Source organism: Ammospiza nelsoni, chromosome 31, assembly GCF_027579445.1.
Source record: "Ammospiza nelsoni isolate bAmmNel1 chromosome 31, bAmmNel1.pri, whole genome shotgun sequence".
Lineage (NCBI taxonomy): Eukaryota > Metazoa > Chordata > Aves > Passeriformes > Passerellidae > Ammospiza > Ammospiza nelsoni.
Window position 1 is genome coordinate 2,009,968 of NC_080663.1, and position 17,756 is coordinate 2,027,723.

General features: G+C 48.9%; 1 protein-coding gene and 2 pseudogenes across 3 annotated transcripts in view; 2 read left to right on the forward strand and 1 right to left on the reverse strand.

Moving 5' to 3' along the window:
• Positions 1-17,756, reverse strand: part of LOC132085617 (zinc finger protein 850-like) — a 316,878-nt pseudogene that overhangs the window by 233,538 nt on the left and 65,584 nt on the right.
• The window catches only part of LOC132085611 (class I histocompatibility antigen, F10 alpha chain-like), a 777,359-nt gene that overhangs the window by 79,287 nt on the left and 680,316 nt on the right, over positions 1-17,756 (forward strand). The window lies entirely within an intron of this gene.
• On the forward strand, positions 821-10,920 carry LOC132085504 (zinc finger protein 501-like; annotated as a pseudogene).

Here is a 17,756-nt window from a genome sequence, read left to right on the forward strand (position 1 = left end):
GTTTTCCAGAAGAAAGTTCTGTTGTGGTCAGCCTTGGCTGTGAACTCTGTCCAAATCAGGATCTTCGGTTCTTCAGCTCCTGGCTTGAATCCACTTGTGTGGTCACTTCAGAGCAACCATCAAATGCTACACATACAGGATTTTTACCCAGTGCAGCAATTTTGCTCCTCTGGTCTTATCAGATTAATTTTTGCTCTTACACGAGGGGTCACCAGATATTACAGCGACCTGAGTGGGCCGCTGGCTGGTGATAGAGAGACGGTGAATCTTGTATCTTGATCAGAAGACATATTTATTAATATATGATATAATACATTATAGTTATACTAAAAAGAATATAGAGAGAGGTTTGCAGAGCTGCTAGCTAAGCTAAGAAAAGATAGAAAAGAATCCCAAACAAAGTTGTGTCCAGGGACTCAGTGCCCTCACTTGCCCTGGTGATTGGCCCTTAATTATAAACATAGGAAATGAGCCAATCAAGGTGTCTCTGTTGCATTCCACAGCAGCTGATAATAATTGTTTACCTTCTCTTCGGGGGCCTCTGGCCTCCCGAAGACGCAGAAATCTGAAAGAAAGGATTTCTGTGGAGAAATGTCTGCGACAGAGGATATCCCGCCGAGGCTCGGTGGGAGTGTGGGCAGGGTCTGCTGCCGGAATCGCCAGAGGGGGATCTTCCCATGAAGCCCGAGGCAGAGCGTGGGTAGCCCCCACATGGCTGATGGCGGCTGATCCGGCAGCTGCCGGCAGAGCAAAGGCAGGTGGGAGAGCCTGGCAGCAGCGGCGGTGCCCAGTGCAGGTGGCACGGGCAGGGCAGCCGGGGATGGGATGGCTGGGACCCCCCCTGGGTGCGGTGGGCGCGGTGACCTCGGAGCAGGCGGCAGGACAGAGCAACCCCCATCCTCCCCAGCATGGCCGGCAGAGCGGCCGCAGGCCAGGCAGTGGGAGCAGGGCACAAAAACTGAGCGACAGCGCTGGGGCAGGTGGAGCTGCCCTGGGCAGTGAGGCCGCACCTGGGATGGAAACCGGGGCAGGCGGAGCTGAGGCGGGCAGCAAGCCGGGACCCGGGACAGGTGCCAGGGCCGCGAACGGAGGGGGCAAGACCTGCAGAGGATCCCACTCTCTTTCTGATTTTTACTCCTGCTCCTCTCCCTTTCATTTCCCCGTTTTCTTTTCTTATTTTTTTCTCGGGGCTTTCTGATACTTTAAAGATTTTTATTCTTCTAAAATCTCCTGTCTAACATGTGGCATATTGTCTTTCTTCTAGATTAAACGGGGTTTTTTTACAAATAAATCCAGAGCCTAACAAATCTAAACTTCTGCGTGGATACTTTGAAATGGTCTACCAGCTAACTCATGACCTCCAAATGTTGTTTTTCTCTTCACCTTTTTATTTCTCCTTTGGAAAATTGAACATCTCTCAGTTACTGGCTATGCTACTCCAAAAATCCCAGTGCACCCATACTCCCTTAAAAAATGACCACACAGAGCTTGAGTTCCCCAGTGGGTTTTCTGATGCAAGTCTTCTAATATTTTCCTAGTAAGCACATTTTATAATGAAATTGTCTTCCATCAAGAAGTTTCCATTTCCCTGATTTATCTTTTTCACTTCCTATTTTGTTTAATTCTTTTTTCTCAGCTTCCCTAAACTTTTAAATTTCCAGCTTTTCCTCCTTTGGAGTTATTATTAACATAACTCTTTTATCTCCATCTTCTACTGCATCCTTAGCTTTGTGATGTTCCCCATTTTGCCCAGTGTGCCTCTCCTTTGGCCCGGGCCGGGTTCCCCCTGCCCGCAGCGGCTGGAGCAGCCGAGAGCCCCACGCTGCCCATCCCGACCTGTCCCGGCTCCATCCCCGCTCCTGCCATGGGCTGCGAGGGCTGCGGGAACGGGGCACCAAGGGTGTGGATGCTGCTGGGAGAGGAGGAGGAGGGAGGGAAGGGCAGGGATGAAGGGGGAGGAGGAGGCGGGGTTAGAGGGGAGGAGCAGGGGGAGAAGGGATGGAAGAGGAGCGGTGGAGGTGGAGAGAGAGCAGCAATGGAAGGAGGAGGAGGAGGTGGGGTTAGGGTGGTGGAAGAGCAGAAGGTACAGAAGAGCAGGGATGGTAGAGGTGAAGGAGGTGCAGATAAGACAGAGGAGGAGGGGGGAAGGAAGGGGAGGAGCAGGAGGAAGAGGAAGAGGAGGGACAAAGGCAGATGGAGGCTGAGCTGAGGGAGCCACGCTGTCCATCCCTGCCTGAATTCGCAGCCCCCACCTGTGGGATCATCGCCCCCCATCGCACCCATGAGCGGAGAGAGGGAGCTCGGCCCGGATATCCCGGAGGGTCCCTGGGTTGGGGTTTTTGGGGGGATGTTTAGAGAATGAAGAAGTCCAAGGCTGAGTGGAAAAGGCCCCTTGGGGGGACATCGGGGGGTGGCAGTGGCAGCTGCCGGCAGAGGCAGCCTGGAGGAGCAGAGCCCTGTGTCCCCCAGGAGCCCAAAGTGGGGAGCCCAGAGAGGGGGAGCGGCGCCATTGGCGGGAGCCTCAAGAGCCTGGAGAGGGGCAGGGGGGACTCATTGGAGCCGCTGCAGCCCAGAGCAGAGAATGAGGGGAGAAGGGAGCCCGGGAGCCCAAACAGCCCCGGCATCCTGAAATGGGTAGAGTGAAGCAGGGGGGGCTTTTGGCATTTCTGGGACCGCCAGCAGCCTGGGCAGGGTGGACACAAGGCACAAGGGGAACCCCGAATCCAAGCGTGACCTCCGAGCAGCTGGGACGGGGGGGACCCCTGAAAAGCAGAGGGGAGGGTCCAGGGATGGGGAACTCCTGGGAGGCTTTTTCAGGGCTGAATCTGGGTGTTTGGGAGGTTTTTCTGGAGCCCAGAGTGTCAGTGACTTGTAGAGATGGACTTGGGCAGAGGCACCTTCAAACTCAATGTGCTCATCCGTTTTTTTCCCCAAACCAGGATTTCCCTTTGCCAACTTCTTGGAGGCTGCGAGGAAGATGTCTTGGTCACTGAGGAAGGTGAGGAGGAAGTCAGTGTCTCTGGATTCTTAAAATCAGAGGGTTTTGGGAAAGCTGCAAAAGACAAGCCTCAGAGACATTAGAACTGATTTGAGCTTAGCAGCAGCCATAAGATTGGTCAGCAGAATAATTATATAAGAAGTAGAAATTAAGGAGAAATAGAACAATGGTCTGTGTGCATTAACGCTTATCTAGATTAACTCCCTAACCTGAGGAAAAGTATATCTAGCAAGATATTAGGAAGTTCCAAGATTAATAATGGAGCTCTGTGCATTGTGTTTTAAGGCTTACAAGCAGGTATTGTACTTGAAATAAGCAAGCATTGTTTTAACCATCAATGTGCTTATAGTGCTTGGATAGAACTACTGTCAATATGCTTTTGTTTTGCATGATTGGTCAAAAACCTTTTAAAGTAAATTTTAACGTGAAATTCTTTTTCTGCTACCTGTGATAGGAGCTGCTGACATTTTGCCATTGTCATAACCAAATAATGAGACAGATGTTGGAAAATCACACAGCTCAGGATGCATTCCCAGCAGTCCAGTCCTGTTGGTGGTTTGCGCACAGCCCCGAGCTGGCGATGAGTGCCCCTTTCCCCTCTGTGCTGCTCCATCTCCCAGCACGGCCCCGGCTGCAGCTCAGCCCTGGGGGGATCTCCTTGCCCTTGCCTGTGGCACAGAGGAAAATCCCATCCTATCCTTGTCCTTCCTCCCCCAGAGCAGGAGCTGAGCATGGAGAGCATGGAAGACAAATGCCCGCGGCAGAACCTGGTGGAAGAGGCCGTTTTGAGTGGCTCCAGGGGGCAGGAAGCCAACAGGGAGGAAAAGCCCCAGAGATGCCACACGAGGAGGGGCTGCAAACGCAGCTGGCGGGGATCTGAGGGGGAAAGAACCAGCCTGGGCCGGGAAGGCGACCAGAGATGGAGCCAGAGCTCGGAGGTTGTGCTCCATGAGCAGCTCCATGATGGGGAGAAGCCCCACACGTGCGTGGAGTGTGGGAAGAGCTTCAAGTGGAACTCCGACCTGATCAGGCACCAGAGGATCCACACTAGGGAGAAGCCCTACGAGTGTGGGGAGTGTGGGAAGAGCTTCAGCCTGAACTGCAATCTGATCACGCACCAGAGGACCCACACTGGGGAGAGGCCCTACGAGTGTTCCAAGTGTGGGAAGAGGTTTAAGACCAGCTCCCATCTCCTCCAGCACTATTGGATTCACAGAGAGGAGAGGCCCTTCCAATGCCCTGACTGCGGGAAGGGATTCAAGCACAACTCCACCCTCATCACCCACCGACGCATCCACACTGGGGAGAGGCCCTACGAGTGTGATAAATGCAGGAAGAGGTTTCAGACCAGCTCCCATCTCCTCCTGCACTATCGGATTCACACAGAGGAGAGGCCCTTCCGCTGCCCCGACTGTGGGAAGGGATTCAAGCGCAACTCCACCCTCGTCACCCACCGGCGCATCCACACTGGGGAGAGGCCCTACGAGTGTCCCCAGTGTGGGAAGAGCTTCTCCAGCAGCTCTAACTTGACCCAACACAAACGGAGGCACCACTAAGGGAAGCCCTGTGAGTGCCCCGAGTGTGGGCAGAGCTTTGTGCGCTGCTTCAGCTCAATCCCCCACTGGAGGATGGCACTTTGGGCACAGTCCTGGTCACTCACATTCCCTGTGATCCATGTTGAGGACACACCTGGCTGCTTCTCCTTTTGGTTTGGCCTTAATTTTCCTCTGCTTCACCTTCATCCTTTAAAAACACCCAAAACTGGGTTAAATGAAGGAAATTAATTGAATATATCTGATGTTGCATAATTTCTCAGTTGTTTTAGAGGGAATTTAGGTTTTGGGGACAGGTTCTGTGTGGAGTGCTGCTGTTGCTAAGAGGCAGGAATTTGATCTCACCCTCCTTGTATTGCTAAGAACTCCTCCCCTGACCCCAACCCCAACTCCACCCTTGGGATATCCTATAAAAATTCCACGGCTCTGCCTTTGCCCTGTCTTTGGGTGGTAAGAAATGGATTCCCAAAGGATCAGCCCTTTTCCCACTGGATTCCAAAGGATCACCCTCATTCTCCACTGGAGTTCTAGTGGATCAAGCTTTTCCTGCTGGATTCCCAAAGGATCAACCTTTTTTCCACTGGATTCACAGATTGTCCACCTTTTCCCACTGGATTCCCTGAGGATAAATATTTGCCCACTGGATTCCCAGAGGATCAACCTTTTCCACTGGATTCCCAGAAGATTCTGACTGTGTCACTGATTTTTTTTGTTTGTACTACTGCATTTGTGTTTTTAGTTTTTCGTAATAAAGAACTGTTATTTCTACTCCCACATCTTTGTCTGAGCACCCCTTAATTTCAAAAATTAATTAATATAATAATAATCATAATCATTATCATCATCATCATCAAAGAGAGGGTGTTTTAATTTTCCATTTCAGTGGAGGCTCCTGAAATGGGGAGACACCCCCACGGACGGGACCTGTAAAATAGTTCCGGAAATATGTAGTTTAGTTCATGGATGTGCATGAGGGTCTATGAATATGCAACAGGCTGATGTAATTAAAACCAGATTAAATAAGGGGTGTCCCCGAAAATAACTGGGGGGTCTTGGTGGCCATAACAACGTTTGCTTTACGGTCCTTTTCTCCCATTACATCAGCCTGTTGCATATTAATAGGCTTTTCGCATATCTATAAACTACTTTACATATTCCAAGAACAAAATTGGCTTCATCCGGTTTGGGGGTCCCATCCCCCTCTGAGGTAAATTTGGGGTGTCCCATTCCCATCCCAGCTCAATTTTGGGATCCCATACCCCTCCAAGCCTTTTTTGGGGGTCCCATTCCCCTCCCAGCTCAATTTTGGGGTCCCGACTCTCTTTTCCCCTCTCTCTCCTTTCCAGTCGTTCCCCCAATCCCCTCCCCCGTGTTTGGTTTTGGGTGCTCCAGGCCCCTCCTGCTCCGTTTTGGGGTCCCGACCCCATTTTGGATTAATTTGGGGTCCCCAGCCCATCCCCAGGGTCACCTTCCCCCCCCTCCCTAAATTCCGCTCCTGGCAACTGATGAGTCATCAGCGAGACACGCTCTGATTGGCTGGAAATTACCCCGCGCGGTCTCTGAGTATTTACCACAGTGAGAGGCCTTGGTCTGTGGCTGGCAAGTGATGAGTCAGAGTCGGGCCGGGCGCTGATTGGCTGAAAATCGCTGAGCAGGGCCAGTGCTCTGAGTTTGTGCCCAGCAAGTGGATCGTCATCAGTGCCGTGCGTTGTGATTGGTCGGGATCTATTTTGGGGTGGGGACCAGAGGAACTGGGATTTCTTGAGGTTTGTTCGGTTTTATTTAAGGTTTGTTTGGGGTTATTTATGGACTCCTTGGTGTTTTTCTTGGGTTTTACTTGGTTTATTTCTGTTTATTTGGGGTTATTTGGAATTATTTGTGTTTATTTGGAAGTATTTGGGTTTGTTTTGGTTTATTTGGGCTTATTTGGAATTATTTGGGGTTCTTGGGAGTTATGTTGGTGTATATGGGATTTTTCTCGGTGTACTTGAAATCATTTGTGGGTTTTTGGGTTTAATTTGGTTTTCTTTGTTTGTTTTTTTGGGGTTTTTAGATTTGTTTGGGGTTATCTGGGACATTTTGAGGTATTTCGGATTTTCTGAGGGTTCTTTGGGGTTTAATTCGAGTATTTGGGTGTTATTTACGTTATTTGGGGTCATGTGGGATCAAAAAAACCGGGAATGTTTCTCCTGCAAAAATCGGAAATTTTTCCTTAAAAATCTGAGGTTTTCTCCAAAGAACCGGGAATGTCCCTTTAAAATCCCGGACTTTTCCCAGCCAATAACAGCGCGCCCCGCCCCAAACCATCCAATCACCACGGGTCTCGCCTCAGGAACACCAGCCTCCCCATGCGCCTGATCGAGCCAATCACCACCTGCCTCTCACGCAGCGAACCAACCAATCACTTCACGCCACCCCTCAGCGACTTCCTCCTCTCTTGAGCTGAACCAACCAATCACCGCGCGTCTCCCCTTGGCAGCTCCCGCCTTCTTTGCCCCATGCAGCCAATAACCGCGCACTGCCCCCGCCTCCCCATGTCAATCACCGTGCCCTCCACGAAACCAACCAATCACCGGGCGTCTCCCCTCAGCTACTCCTGCCCTCCCTGCGCCGATCCATCCAACCAGAGCCGAGCCTGAAACGGCGCCCCCTGACCCCGGGACCGGGCATGGAGGGGGTGCCCCCTCCTGCCCTCCCCCCCCTTTCTGGCCCCCGGGACCCCCTCAGGGACCCCCGGGAGCCGCCCCGGGCTCGGGCGGGTCCTGCGGGAGGCGCTGCAGAGAGCGGGGCAGGCGCTGGGAGAGGATGGGGGGTTCCGGGAGCTGCTGAGGAGGCGCAGGGACAGGTGAGGGGTCCTGGAGGGGTCGTGAAGGGAATTTGGGGAGGGGTCTTGACCATGTTTAGGGGGCATTTGGGGAGGGTCTGGGGGGAACTTAAGGGAGTTTTAGCGGGGTCTGGGGGTGCTGGGGGGGCTTTGCGAGGGGGAATTTGGGGAGGGGTCCTCGGGGGGTGTCACGATCTGTTCTTACGGACGGGTTTCGTGATGGTTCATGGATTTGATCTCAGGGTGCAAAAAGAACTGACACGGTACAAGGGGGTTTGCAATGATAATCGAAACAAATGCACCTTTATTGAATGAGCACAGCAAAATGCGATAGAGGGATTAAGGGAGAGAAAAAGATAGAGGATGAGAGAGACAAAAGAGAGAGAGAGAGAAAGAGGGGGATAGAGCTGCCAAACGTAGAGACGAAGTCCTTTGGTCCAGTCCAGTCGAGGATCCACTGTTATGTCGGGGAGATCTCGAAGTCTTTCGCTAACTCAGGGGTTTTTATTATGATAACTCTATTGGAAATTGCAGCGGGGGGGGGGGAGGGGATACAGATACAATAAGGAATAGATGTAACAGGTAGTCCATGCTCTCAGCAGTAAGCGTGAGCCATTGTCTTCTTGGTCCAGCGGTCACAACCTGCAGGCAAACATCTTGCTTTGGTCTGCTTGCCTCCCCCACACCCCTGCCCCGGGCTGGGGGTTTCAGTCCCAGTCCTTGGAAGGAGCAGAGGGGCCTTTTCACATGGGGGTTCCATGTCTCAGTCCTTGATGCAGAGGCTCCTTACATCTCAGTCTGTCACGGTGGTTGTAAAACAAGTGAGGGTCTTCTGTGGGGGGACCACCTGAAACTCAGGAGAAGTCCAGCCAGGCCGAGAGGTGGGACAGCTTCCAAGGCTGTTGTTGCACAAAGGGCACAGTGTCCCCTTCTTGGCATACAGCAAACACCACCTGTGAAATCAATGGCTTAGCACTGAGTTCTGGACTCAGGGCCTTGTGGCATGTGACTTTCTCCTACAGAGAAGGCAGGGGGGGTCTTCTCTTCAGTGGTCCCCAATGACGATTGTGAGGCAGACGAGGGAAAATTTGGACAAACTCTCACAACCCCCCACCCTTTGTCCCCCTCCCTTTGCCCAAATCCGTCCTCATCGCCCCCCGGGCCCAACTGGGAAGCTTTATTGGGAGCACTGGGAGCAGGCACTGGGTGGGGACAGAGCGCCAGTGGGGCTGGGGGAGACACGGGACCCCCCAAAATCAGCGGAGCGGGGACGGAGCGGGGGGTCCCGGCCGGGCCTGAGCACACAGGGAGGGGCTGCGGCCGCCGCCGGCTCAGGAGCTCTGTGGGCAGAGAAAAGGGGGTGACATCGGGCTGGGGCCCTGGCGGGAGCGCACACGCTCCGCCACAGCGGGGACGCCACCCCCGGCACCCGGCCTGACCTTTTTGCGCAGGGAGAAGCCACCACGTGCTCCGAGAGCTCCTGCTGGCTCTGGAACCATCTCACCTGGATGGCAGCAGAGTAGAAATCCATCACGGAGCAGAGCAGGCGGCCGGGGCCGGGCTGGCAGCTCAGGGGGAGCACCAGCGAGATGGACACGCTGGGGGCCACTGGGGCAAAGAGAGAGAGAGCGGGGACACACTGGGATCAGCTGCGAGGCACTGGGAGAGAGAAGGGAGGGCTGGGCTGGGCTGGAGAGGACTGGGAATAGAGTGGGAGGGACTCGGAATGGACTTGGAGGGACAGGGGGCGACTGGGAGGGACTGGGAATAGACTGGGAATTGACTTGGGGAGCATGGATGAGACTGGGAAGGACTGGGAGGGGCTGTGGTGGCACTGAGAGGAACTGGGAATGAAGTGCGCGGCACTGGGCAGCCGCATCCAGCGCGGGGCACTCTGCGCTGGGGATCTACCAAGGAACAGATGAGTCATCAGCGGTATGCGATCTCATTGGCTGGGAAGTGTCAGCTTAATGCGTCGCTGAAATGGATGCGGGAGTGTGGAGAGTTTTGTCAAAGAGTGGCTTGAGGAGAGGGGACACAGCCAAATCAATTTGGTAAAGATGTCCTAACTAGGGCAGAGGCCCTTTTTTGCAGGCAGGGTGTCTGTTGGGAATTTAGCTGACTAGAGAATGGAAAAGTACAAGGCCGTGGCTAATTCCAAGTCCTGCACCTGCAAGATAGCGTGTCCTTGGGCCTAGCTGAGTATGATAATGAGTGGACAGAGAGACATAAGAATTAGAGAACTGTGGAGAGATTTATTAATAATTGGTTAGCTGAGAAAGGCCACGCTGAAATAATGCCGCTGGTTAAGCTGAAAGAGAAAAGCCAGCAGTCAGCAAGCTAAAAGGAAAGGTCAGCAGTGACCTTGCTGCAACATGAGGAAAGGGAGTAGAGATATTCCTGAATATATCCTGAGAATATGTAGAAAGTATCAAAAGTAGAACCATAGGAATGTAGAAGTAGGCGTAGATGCTGATATGTAAGCTGACCAATCCTGAGCTCAACTTTTGCAATATGTATGAAGCTTATTATTAACTGTATTTAACCCGCCGTACTGATCAATAAAATTGGGCCTATGATGATCAACGGATGTCTGGGTCTCCTTCCTTCGACAAATGGTGGAGAATGCGGGCATAACCGAATCTCTACCCTTTTTCTCGGATTAAAAGAAAAAGGGATTACGCCACGGTCGGGAAGTTGGGTTTGGGTCCCCCTGCAGCAGGGACGGTGCCGGAATTTGAAGCACCCTTAAGGTTCACAACGGTGGACTTAAGCCAATACGTGCCGCCGGAGCCTGGAGAGCTGCAACAGCGCTGATTAATAGGTATGGATAGGCAAGCGGCATATGATTTATTTACCGCCTATTTAGAGCGGCGTGGGATAAAAGGGATAGATTTAAAAAAGGAGTTACCAGGGTTATTAGCCTATGGCCATGCTAAGGGTATTTTTTCTAACCCTCATACAGTTCATGAGCTAGCAGAGTGGAAGAAGTTTGGGGAAGTATTGTGGGATACAGTGTTGGACGATGATAAGTCAGCAAAGAAATTCGGGAAGTTATGGCGGGTGGTGTTTAACACGTTACTGCAGCAGGTCTCTGAGAGAAAGGCAGCAGAAAGGGCAACAGAAGCTCATAGGAGGAATATAGGGTATGGTCGTGAGGATGATCCCCTGGCACCTTCTGTAACTAAGATACTTATGCCTAAGGGTCCCCAGGAAAGTAGTGTGGAAGATTTTCCTATAGGCGCAGTGGAACCGTCTGCACCTTTCCTGTCTGAGGCGGAGGGCGAGTCGGATGGTGGGGGTAAGAGCAAGCCAGCTTTGCCTCCGCTACCGGCTTCGGGCGGGTCGGACGGTGGGAGTGGGAGCAAGCCAGCTTCGCCTCCGCCGTCAGCCTTGCCTCCGCCGCTTCCCCTCAATGAGCCGGCTCCGGTTACAGCTTCGGCGGGGGGGCTGATTGCCCCCCGCGGGCCGTCTCAGCTTGAGCCGGCTCCTGTTACAGCTCCAGCGGGGGGGCTGATTGCCCCCCGCGGGCCGTCTCAGCTTGAGCCGGCTCCGGTTTCACTGTCAGCTCCAGCGGGGGGGCTGCTTCCCCTGCTTCCCCCGCGCGAGCCAGCCTCTGCTTCACTGCCTTCCCCGTGCGAAAACTCGGTGCCTGCACCGAAGCGCCAGCAGCATAGCACCCTTAAAGAGCCAGATCCCATCCCAGGGGCACACCGTGATCCATGGGGGGAGATGGCTAAACAGAGGAGGGAAGCTTGGGCTGCTTTGGCGAAAGAAGTAATGCAAATGGGGGATGGTGAGGCGGTGGAAATAGCTTCTAGTCTTGCATGCCCAGTTACATACACACCACACTATGATGCACAGGGGAACCTTACGCATAATATAGCAGAATATACTCCCTTAGATTGGAAGCTGTTAACTCAGCTACGTTCTACGGTTAGTCAGTTTGGAGTAAAAAGTGAACCTGTTAAGCAAATGCTAGATTATCTTTTTAATACTCAGGTTTTATGTCCTAATGATTTAAGAGGAATAGTTCGGTTGATATTCACTCAGCATCAGCAGTTGTTGTTTAATGCACATGACCCATTACATGGAGTAACAGTAAAGGAGCTGATGGGCTTAGAGGCATTTTTACGTACAGAGGCACAGATGATAACGGGAGAAGATAAACTTAGGGAGTCTATGTGGTTAGTTAGTGCTGCAATAGACATGGTTAAAGAGCCAGGAGGGTTACCGGCTTATATGGGCATTAAACAAGGTAGAGAAGAATAATTTGGAAATTTTATTGATAGAACAGCTACTGCTATAGATCGGGCTGGTGTTGCAGGGCCCTATTGAAGTAGTGTGCTTTGCAAAATAGCAATCCAGCAACCCAAAGAGTGTTAGCTGCTTTAGGGGCAAATTGGGCTATTGAGGAAGCATTAGAGTGAATGGCATTAATGCCAACAGCTTCACAGGCATTTATAGTAGAAGCCTTAAAGGAATTAGGATTAGGGTTGCAAAAGCATAGTCTACTCAGAGTCAGGTGTTAGCTGCTCTTGCTCCTCTCCAAAGAGGCTCACTGGCAGTCACGTAAAGAGGCTCGAGACCATTCATCAAGTGTTACCGATGTGGCAATGAGGGACAGACACAAGTTGCCGCCTGACATCGGAGACACCAGCTGCTGCCGTAACATCACTGCTACCTCCTGTCTGCAACCCACAACAACAGGGAGCCTCGGCTTGGACTTATCAGCAGCAGTAGACGTCACACTAAGGACGAACCGGCCTGAGAGGATACCCACTGGAGTAAAGGGCCCTCTTATATTAAATGGACAAACATGTGGAGCATTATTGCTGGGACGTTCCTCTACAACTATGTTGGGATTATTTGTTTTGCCTGGTGTTATCGATGCAGACTTTACTGGGGAAATACAAATCATGGCTTACACCCTTTATCCTCCGATTAAAATTACAAAAGGACAACGCATTGCACAATTGGTACCACTGTCACAAATGACATCAGGAATACAATCATTTACTGGACAAACACGGGATGAAAAAGGTTTTGGTTCTACTGGTGTTACACTTTTAATTGTGGATTTACAAAATAGACCAAAGCAAAAGGTTGGAATTACTTATGGGCATCAAAGCATAACCCTTTATGGATTATTGGATACAGGACAATTGGACATTAAAACTTTACATGATGCACAGAAGTTGCTGGGAGACTTACAGTGGCTGAAGCCTATTGTGGGAATACCAAATCATTTACTAGAAGCCCTACGGCCTTTGTTGAGAGGCGTGGACCCTACTACTCCTGTACACCTGACAAAGGAGCATCATCTTGCTTTGCAGCAAATTAGTAACTGTGTACAGAAAGGGTATGTGTCTCGTCGACGACTCGACCACCCCATTGACCTTATTATCTGGAATAGCCCTTGCCACTTGCTTGGTGCTCTCTCTCAGTTGCAAAAGAAAACGGGGGAGATACGGGTGTTGGAATGGTTATCACCACCACTACAGCATAAGAAAACAATATCTTCAAAAATTGAACAATTGGCTGCATTAATCAAAAAGGGGCGTCTCAGAATTCTTGAAGTGGATGGTAGAGAACCTGCTACTATTAGATTGCCTATGGAAAAAGAAACCTTGGACTGGTACCTGATTAATTCAAAGAATTTACAAGAAGCATTATTGATGTCATCTGCTAAAGTAGAGACTAGTAAATTAGTGCCTAGAGTTTTGCAATGGATGACAGAATGGAACTGGATTACTCAACCTTTGAGAGAAGAATGCCCCATAGAAGGAGCTATTACAGCTTTTACAGATGCAGGAAAGAAATCAAGGCGTGCTGCTGTTACCTGGCAAGAAAAGGGACAATGGAAGCATCAACTCCTCACAGCAGACCCTGCAGATAGCTTACAAACTTTGGAATTGCTAGCAGTAGTATGGGCGGTATCCAACTTACAGGACCCTTTAAATGTGGTCACAGACTCTATGTATGTTGCAGGAGTAGCCAAACGAATAGAGGAAGCAGCAATTAAGGAAGTGAATAATAAATGATTGTATGAGTTACTGATACAGTTAAGGAAGGCTTTACGAGAAAGAAATGCAGCATATTCTGTGATTCATATTAGGAGTCATAAATGGTCTGAAGGTTTAGGAGAAGGGAATGAACGTGCAGATAAATTGGTTACCCTACCCATTGATAATTCTTGTCCTATTGACAAGCACACATTGGCCAGAGAAGCACATAGTAGATATCATCAAAATGCAAGAGGTTTAACAAAACACTTTGAGCTGAATTTGTCAGAAGCCAAGGCCATTGTCAGAGCATGTCCAACATGTAGTTATCATAATGGTGGGATAGGTCTAGGCATCGGGGTAAATCCTCGAGGTTTAGAAATAAATGAGAAATGGCAAATGGATGTTACACACATAGCCAGATTTGGTAAAGTCAAGCATGTGCACGTCACCATAGATACATACAGTCATTACATATGGGCTACGGCTCAGGCAGGAGAGAAAGCTACACATGTTATCAGACACCTGTTAAGTTGTTTTGCTGTTATGGGAGTTCCAAAGAGTATCAAAACCGATAATGGTCCAGCTTATGTAAGTGCTAGGGTTCGGAAATGTTTGAATCAGTGGTCTGTTAAGCATGTGACAGGTATTCCACACTCTCCTACTGGACAGGCAATAGTGGAAAGAGCAAACAGTACCCTTAAGCAGTATATTGAAAAACATCAAGATTTGGCAGATCCACAGGCATGTTTGTCTAAGGTTTTGTATGTGATTAACCATTTATGCATTTTTGGGGAAGATGATACCCCCCCTGCAATGAAACATCATCCGAGGTCAGGTCAGGAAAATACTAAGGAAACAGAGGTCTGGGTTAAGTATAAGAACCCAAGTACAGGACTATGGGAAAAACCTGCAAAAGTATTATATTGGGGTCGGGGGTATCTTTGTGTTTCCTCACCTACAGGGCCTTTGTGGGTGCCTGTTAAGTGGACTAAACCTGTCTTTGATGCAGCCTCTGGTGGATCGCCTTACGGAGGAGGACAGGGAGCGACTGGGGAAGAAACTGCTTCTAGTCCTACAACCACTACTGTTACAATTGAAGGGGTACTCGGAAGCGGTGGACAGAACACTGACACGTCACTATCGGACAGCCCAGGAGCTGATTGGTTTTATTGACTCATTATCAACTTTTCATTTAACGAATCCAGCGAAACTACATTGCCTTGACTGTTACAATCCACATTGTGCTGCCTGGATAGCTCTACGTTGTGGGGGCTGTGAAAGAACTTTTTGGATAGAACAATCACTATTGTGGGATTTGTGGTGTCATACTTGTGAACACGAGCACACGTGGGGTAAAAGTTGGCAAGATGAATTAAGGAGACAAACAGGGCAAAATGCATATATAGCTTTAAATCTTTATGAGTCTCCTGAACAGAAAATTCTTGCTTATTATTGATGGGAACTACAATGTATTGTAAATAGAATTAAGGTTCAAAGTAAATCACGTATAGTTTCTATAAGGTGTAGGAAATTAGTGCCTTTAGCACAGCATTCAATTGTAGGACCCTTCAAAGGGGATCCTGATAGAGCATTAGATTGCTGCATTGACAAGTTGCAAAAATTGAGTTTGCAAGTGGCAGGACCAGTGAGATCAGGAGCAGCAAGATTAAAGACAGATAAGAAAAAGAAGGCAAAAGGGGAAGGGTCTCATTTGAATAAGGGTATCAGTGATTGCTAATTAATTTTCTATGATTAGAACACTTTTACAGTTGTGGGATCCTCGGGAAGATATAGTTGTTGAGGAGGATAACGAACAAGAACTACGATTACGAAATAAGATACACCTTGTGTTAAAGAGAGACCTTGAGCTGTTAGCCTCATACAGTAAAAAGGCAGAAGAGGCTTTGCGATCACCACCATTGAATTGGTTGCTTTGGATTGAAGAACCACAATTTCATACTGGTCCTTACTTATATTCACTTCCTTGTTACGTTTGCAAAAGGGATAATGATAAATGCTATGCATGGGTAGCTTTGCATTGTGCAGATTGTAATCAGGTTTATTGGTATTCACAGAGGTCAGTAGATTATTTATGGTGTAAACCTTGTTCTGGAAAGTGGATTCGAAATTATTTCTGGGTTAGAGCTCTTGAACAAAGTACTGGCCTGCCAGGACGGACAGGATTACAGCTTTTTGAGAGCGCAGAACAAGTGATTATAGCATATCTTAGGTGGAAGTTGCAGGAAAACCTTAGAGTATTTGAAATTACTAAAGCCTCACGCATCATAGCAGCTCGCTGTAAAGCTGATTTGCCTTCAAACTTACCTCATGCTATACCTGTGAGCAAGGATGCTGATTCAGAATTAGATCAGTATATTCAAAAATTAACTCAGCCTTACAATAGACAATCTAACAAACCAGGGAAAAGACAGCGAAGAAAGGAAAAACAACGCAAGCAGAAGGAAGAAAGGGAGAAGCAAAGCAAGCAGAAAGAAAAATGAGGCTTGTTCTTGTTATACTGCTCAATGCTGTAGCAAGTGAAGCAGTAGGAATAACACACTTTAGTCAACCAAGGGAAAATTTATGGGTGACACTTGCTAATCAAACTAACCAATCATCACTTTGTCTTAGTCTTGGAGGAGTCACTAACCCATTTCGAACATGCCTGGTGGGACTTCCGGTGTGGTCTCCTGGAGAATTTTGCAGTTTGATAAACAACCAAACCTTATGTATGTCTAACATGTCAAACATCACATTGCCAGTGCAACAAGGGTATACTGCAGGTCAGAGTGATGGCTATCGTCAATGCTTACTAATCCAATCACTTAACACCTCTTTGCATTCTCCTCCTGAGGAACTGGATCTTTTTGGAAGTACAAATGCCAGCATATCTGACACTACAGCTGGTGGATGGTTTAGCTTCAGACTTTTGGGTGCTCAGAATTTAAACCAACCTAAAGAAACATGGGCCACCCTAGATTCATCCCTGAATGTGAGTGAATTCTCTCCACAGCATTACAATCAATGTAACGGCACAAATATCACAGCACCAATGAAATTACCCACAGGAATATTTTTGATTTGTGGAGACAGGGCATGGAATGGCATACCAGCTAAACCACAGGGTGGACCCTGTTATTTGGGAAAATTGTCACTGTTTCACCCTAATGTGTCCTTGCTAATGCAGCTGAGTCAAAATTCAAACAGGAAAAAACGTAGCATACATGACTTAGACTGCAGCAAGATAGGAGATCCACGGTTTTGGGGCACATTCAAACAGGTGGTGGTTTCAACTATCATGCCAGGAGGATCTGCCAATAAAGCTATGAATTTAGCAAAACAATTAGGATGCTGGGCAAGGGATGAGTTGAACAAGACATCACAAATTCTAGACATGTTAACTGCAGATGTGCAAAGTGTTAACCATGCTGTTTTGCAGAATAGAGCTGCTGTAGATTTTTTGCTCTTAGCACAAGGGCATGGATGTGAAGAGTTTGAGGGAATGTGTTGCATGAATCTGTCTGATCATTCGGTGTCCATTCACTCTAAGATAAAAGAATTGCAACAGGGACTTCACAAACTTAAGGAAGAAGACGGTTTAGGAATTGACGAATGGCTTAAAGGCTTAGGACTTGGACCGTGGCTGAGGAACCTTGTGATCTATGCTATAGGCCTGCTGGGTGTAATCTTACTGTTTTTGCTTATTTTGCCTTGTATCTTTAACTGTATTCAAAACATGGTTAGCCGTACAATAGCAAAAACATGGCAAACTAATCTCCTTGCGCAAGAAGAAAACGGGGGAAATGTGGAGAGATTTATTAATAATTGGTTAGCTGAGAAAGGCCACGCTGAAATAATGCCGCTGGTTAAGCTGAAAGAGAAAAGCCAGCAGTCAGCAAGCTAAAAGGAAAGGTCAGCAGTGACCTTGCTGCAACATGAGGAAAGGGAGTAGAGATATTCCTGAATATATCCTGAGAATATGTAGAAAGTATCAAAAGTAGAACCATAGGAATGTAGAAGTAGGCGTAGATGCTGATATGTAAGCTGACCAATCCTGAGCTCAACTTTTGCAATATGTATGAAGCTCATTATGAACTGTATTTAACCCGCCGTACTGATCAATAAAATTGGGCCTATGATGATCAACGGATGTCTGGGTCTCCTTCCTTCGACAATGCGTCGCTGAAATGGATGCGGGAGTGTGGAGAGTTTTGTCAAAGAGTGGCTTGAGGAGAGGGGACACAGCCAAATCAATTTGGTAAAGATGTCCTAACTAGGGCAGAGGCCCTTTTTTGCAGGCAGGGTGTCTGTTGGGAATTTAGCTGACTAGAGAATGGAAAAGTACAAGGCCGTGGCTAATTCCAAGTCCTGCA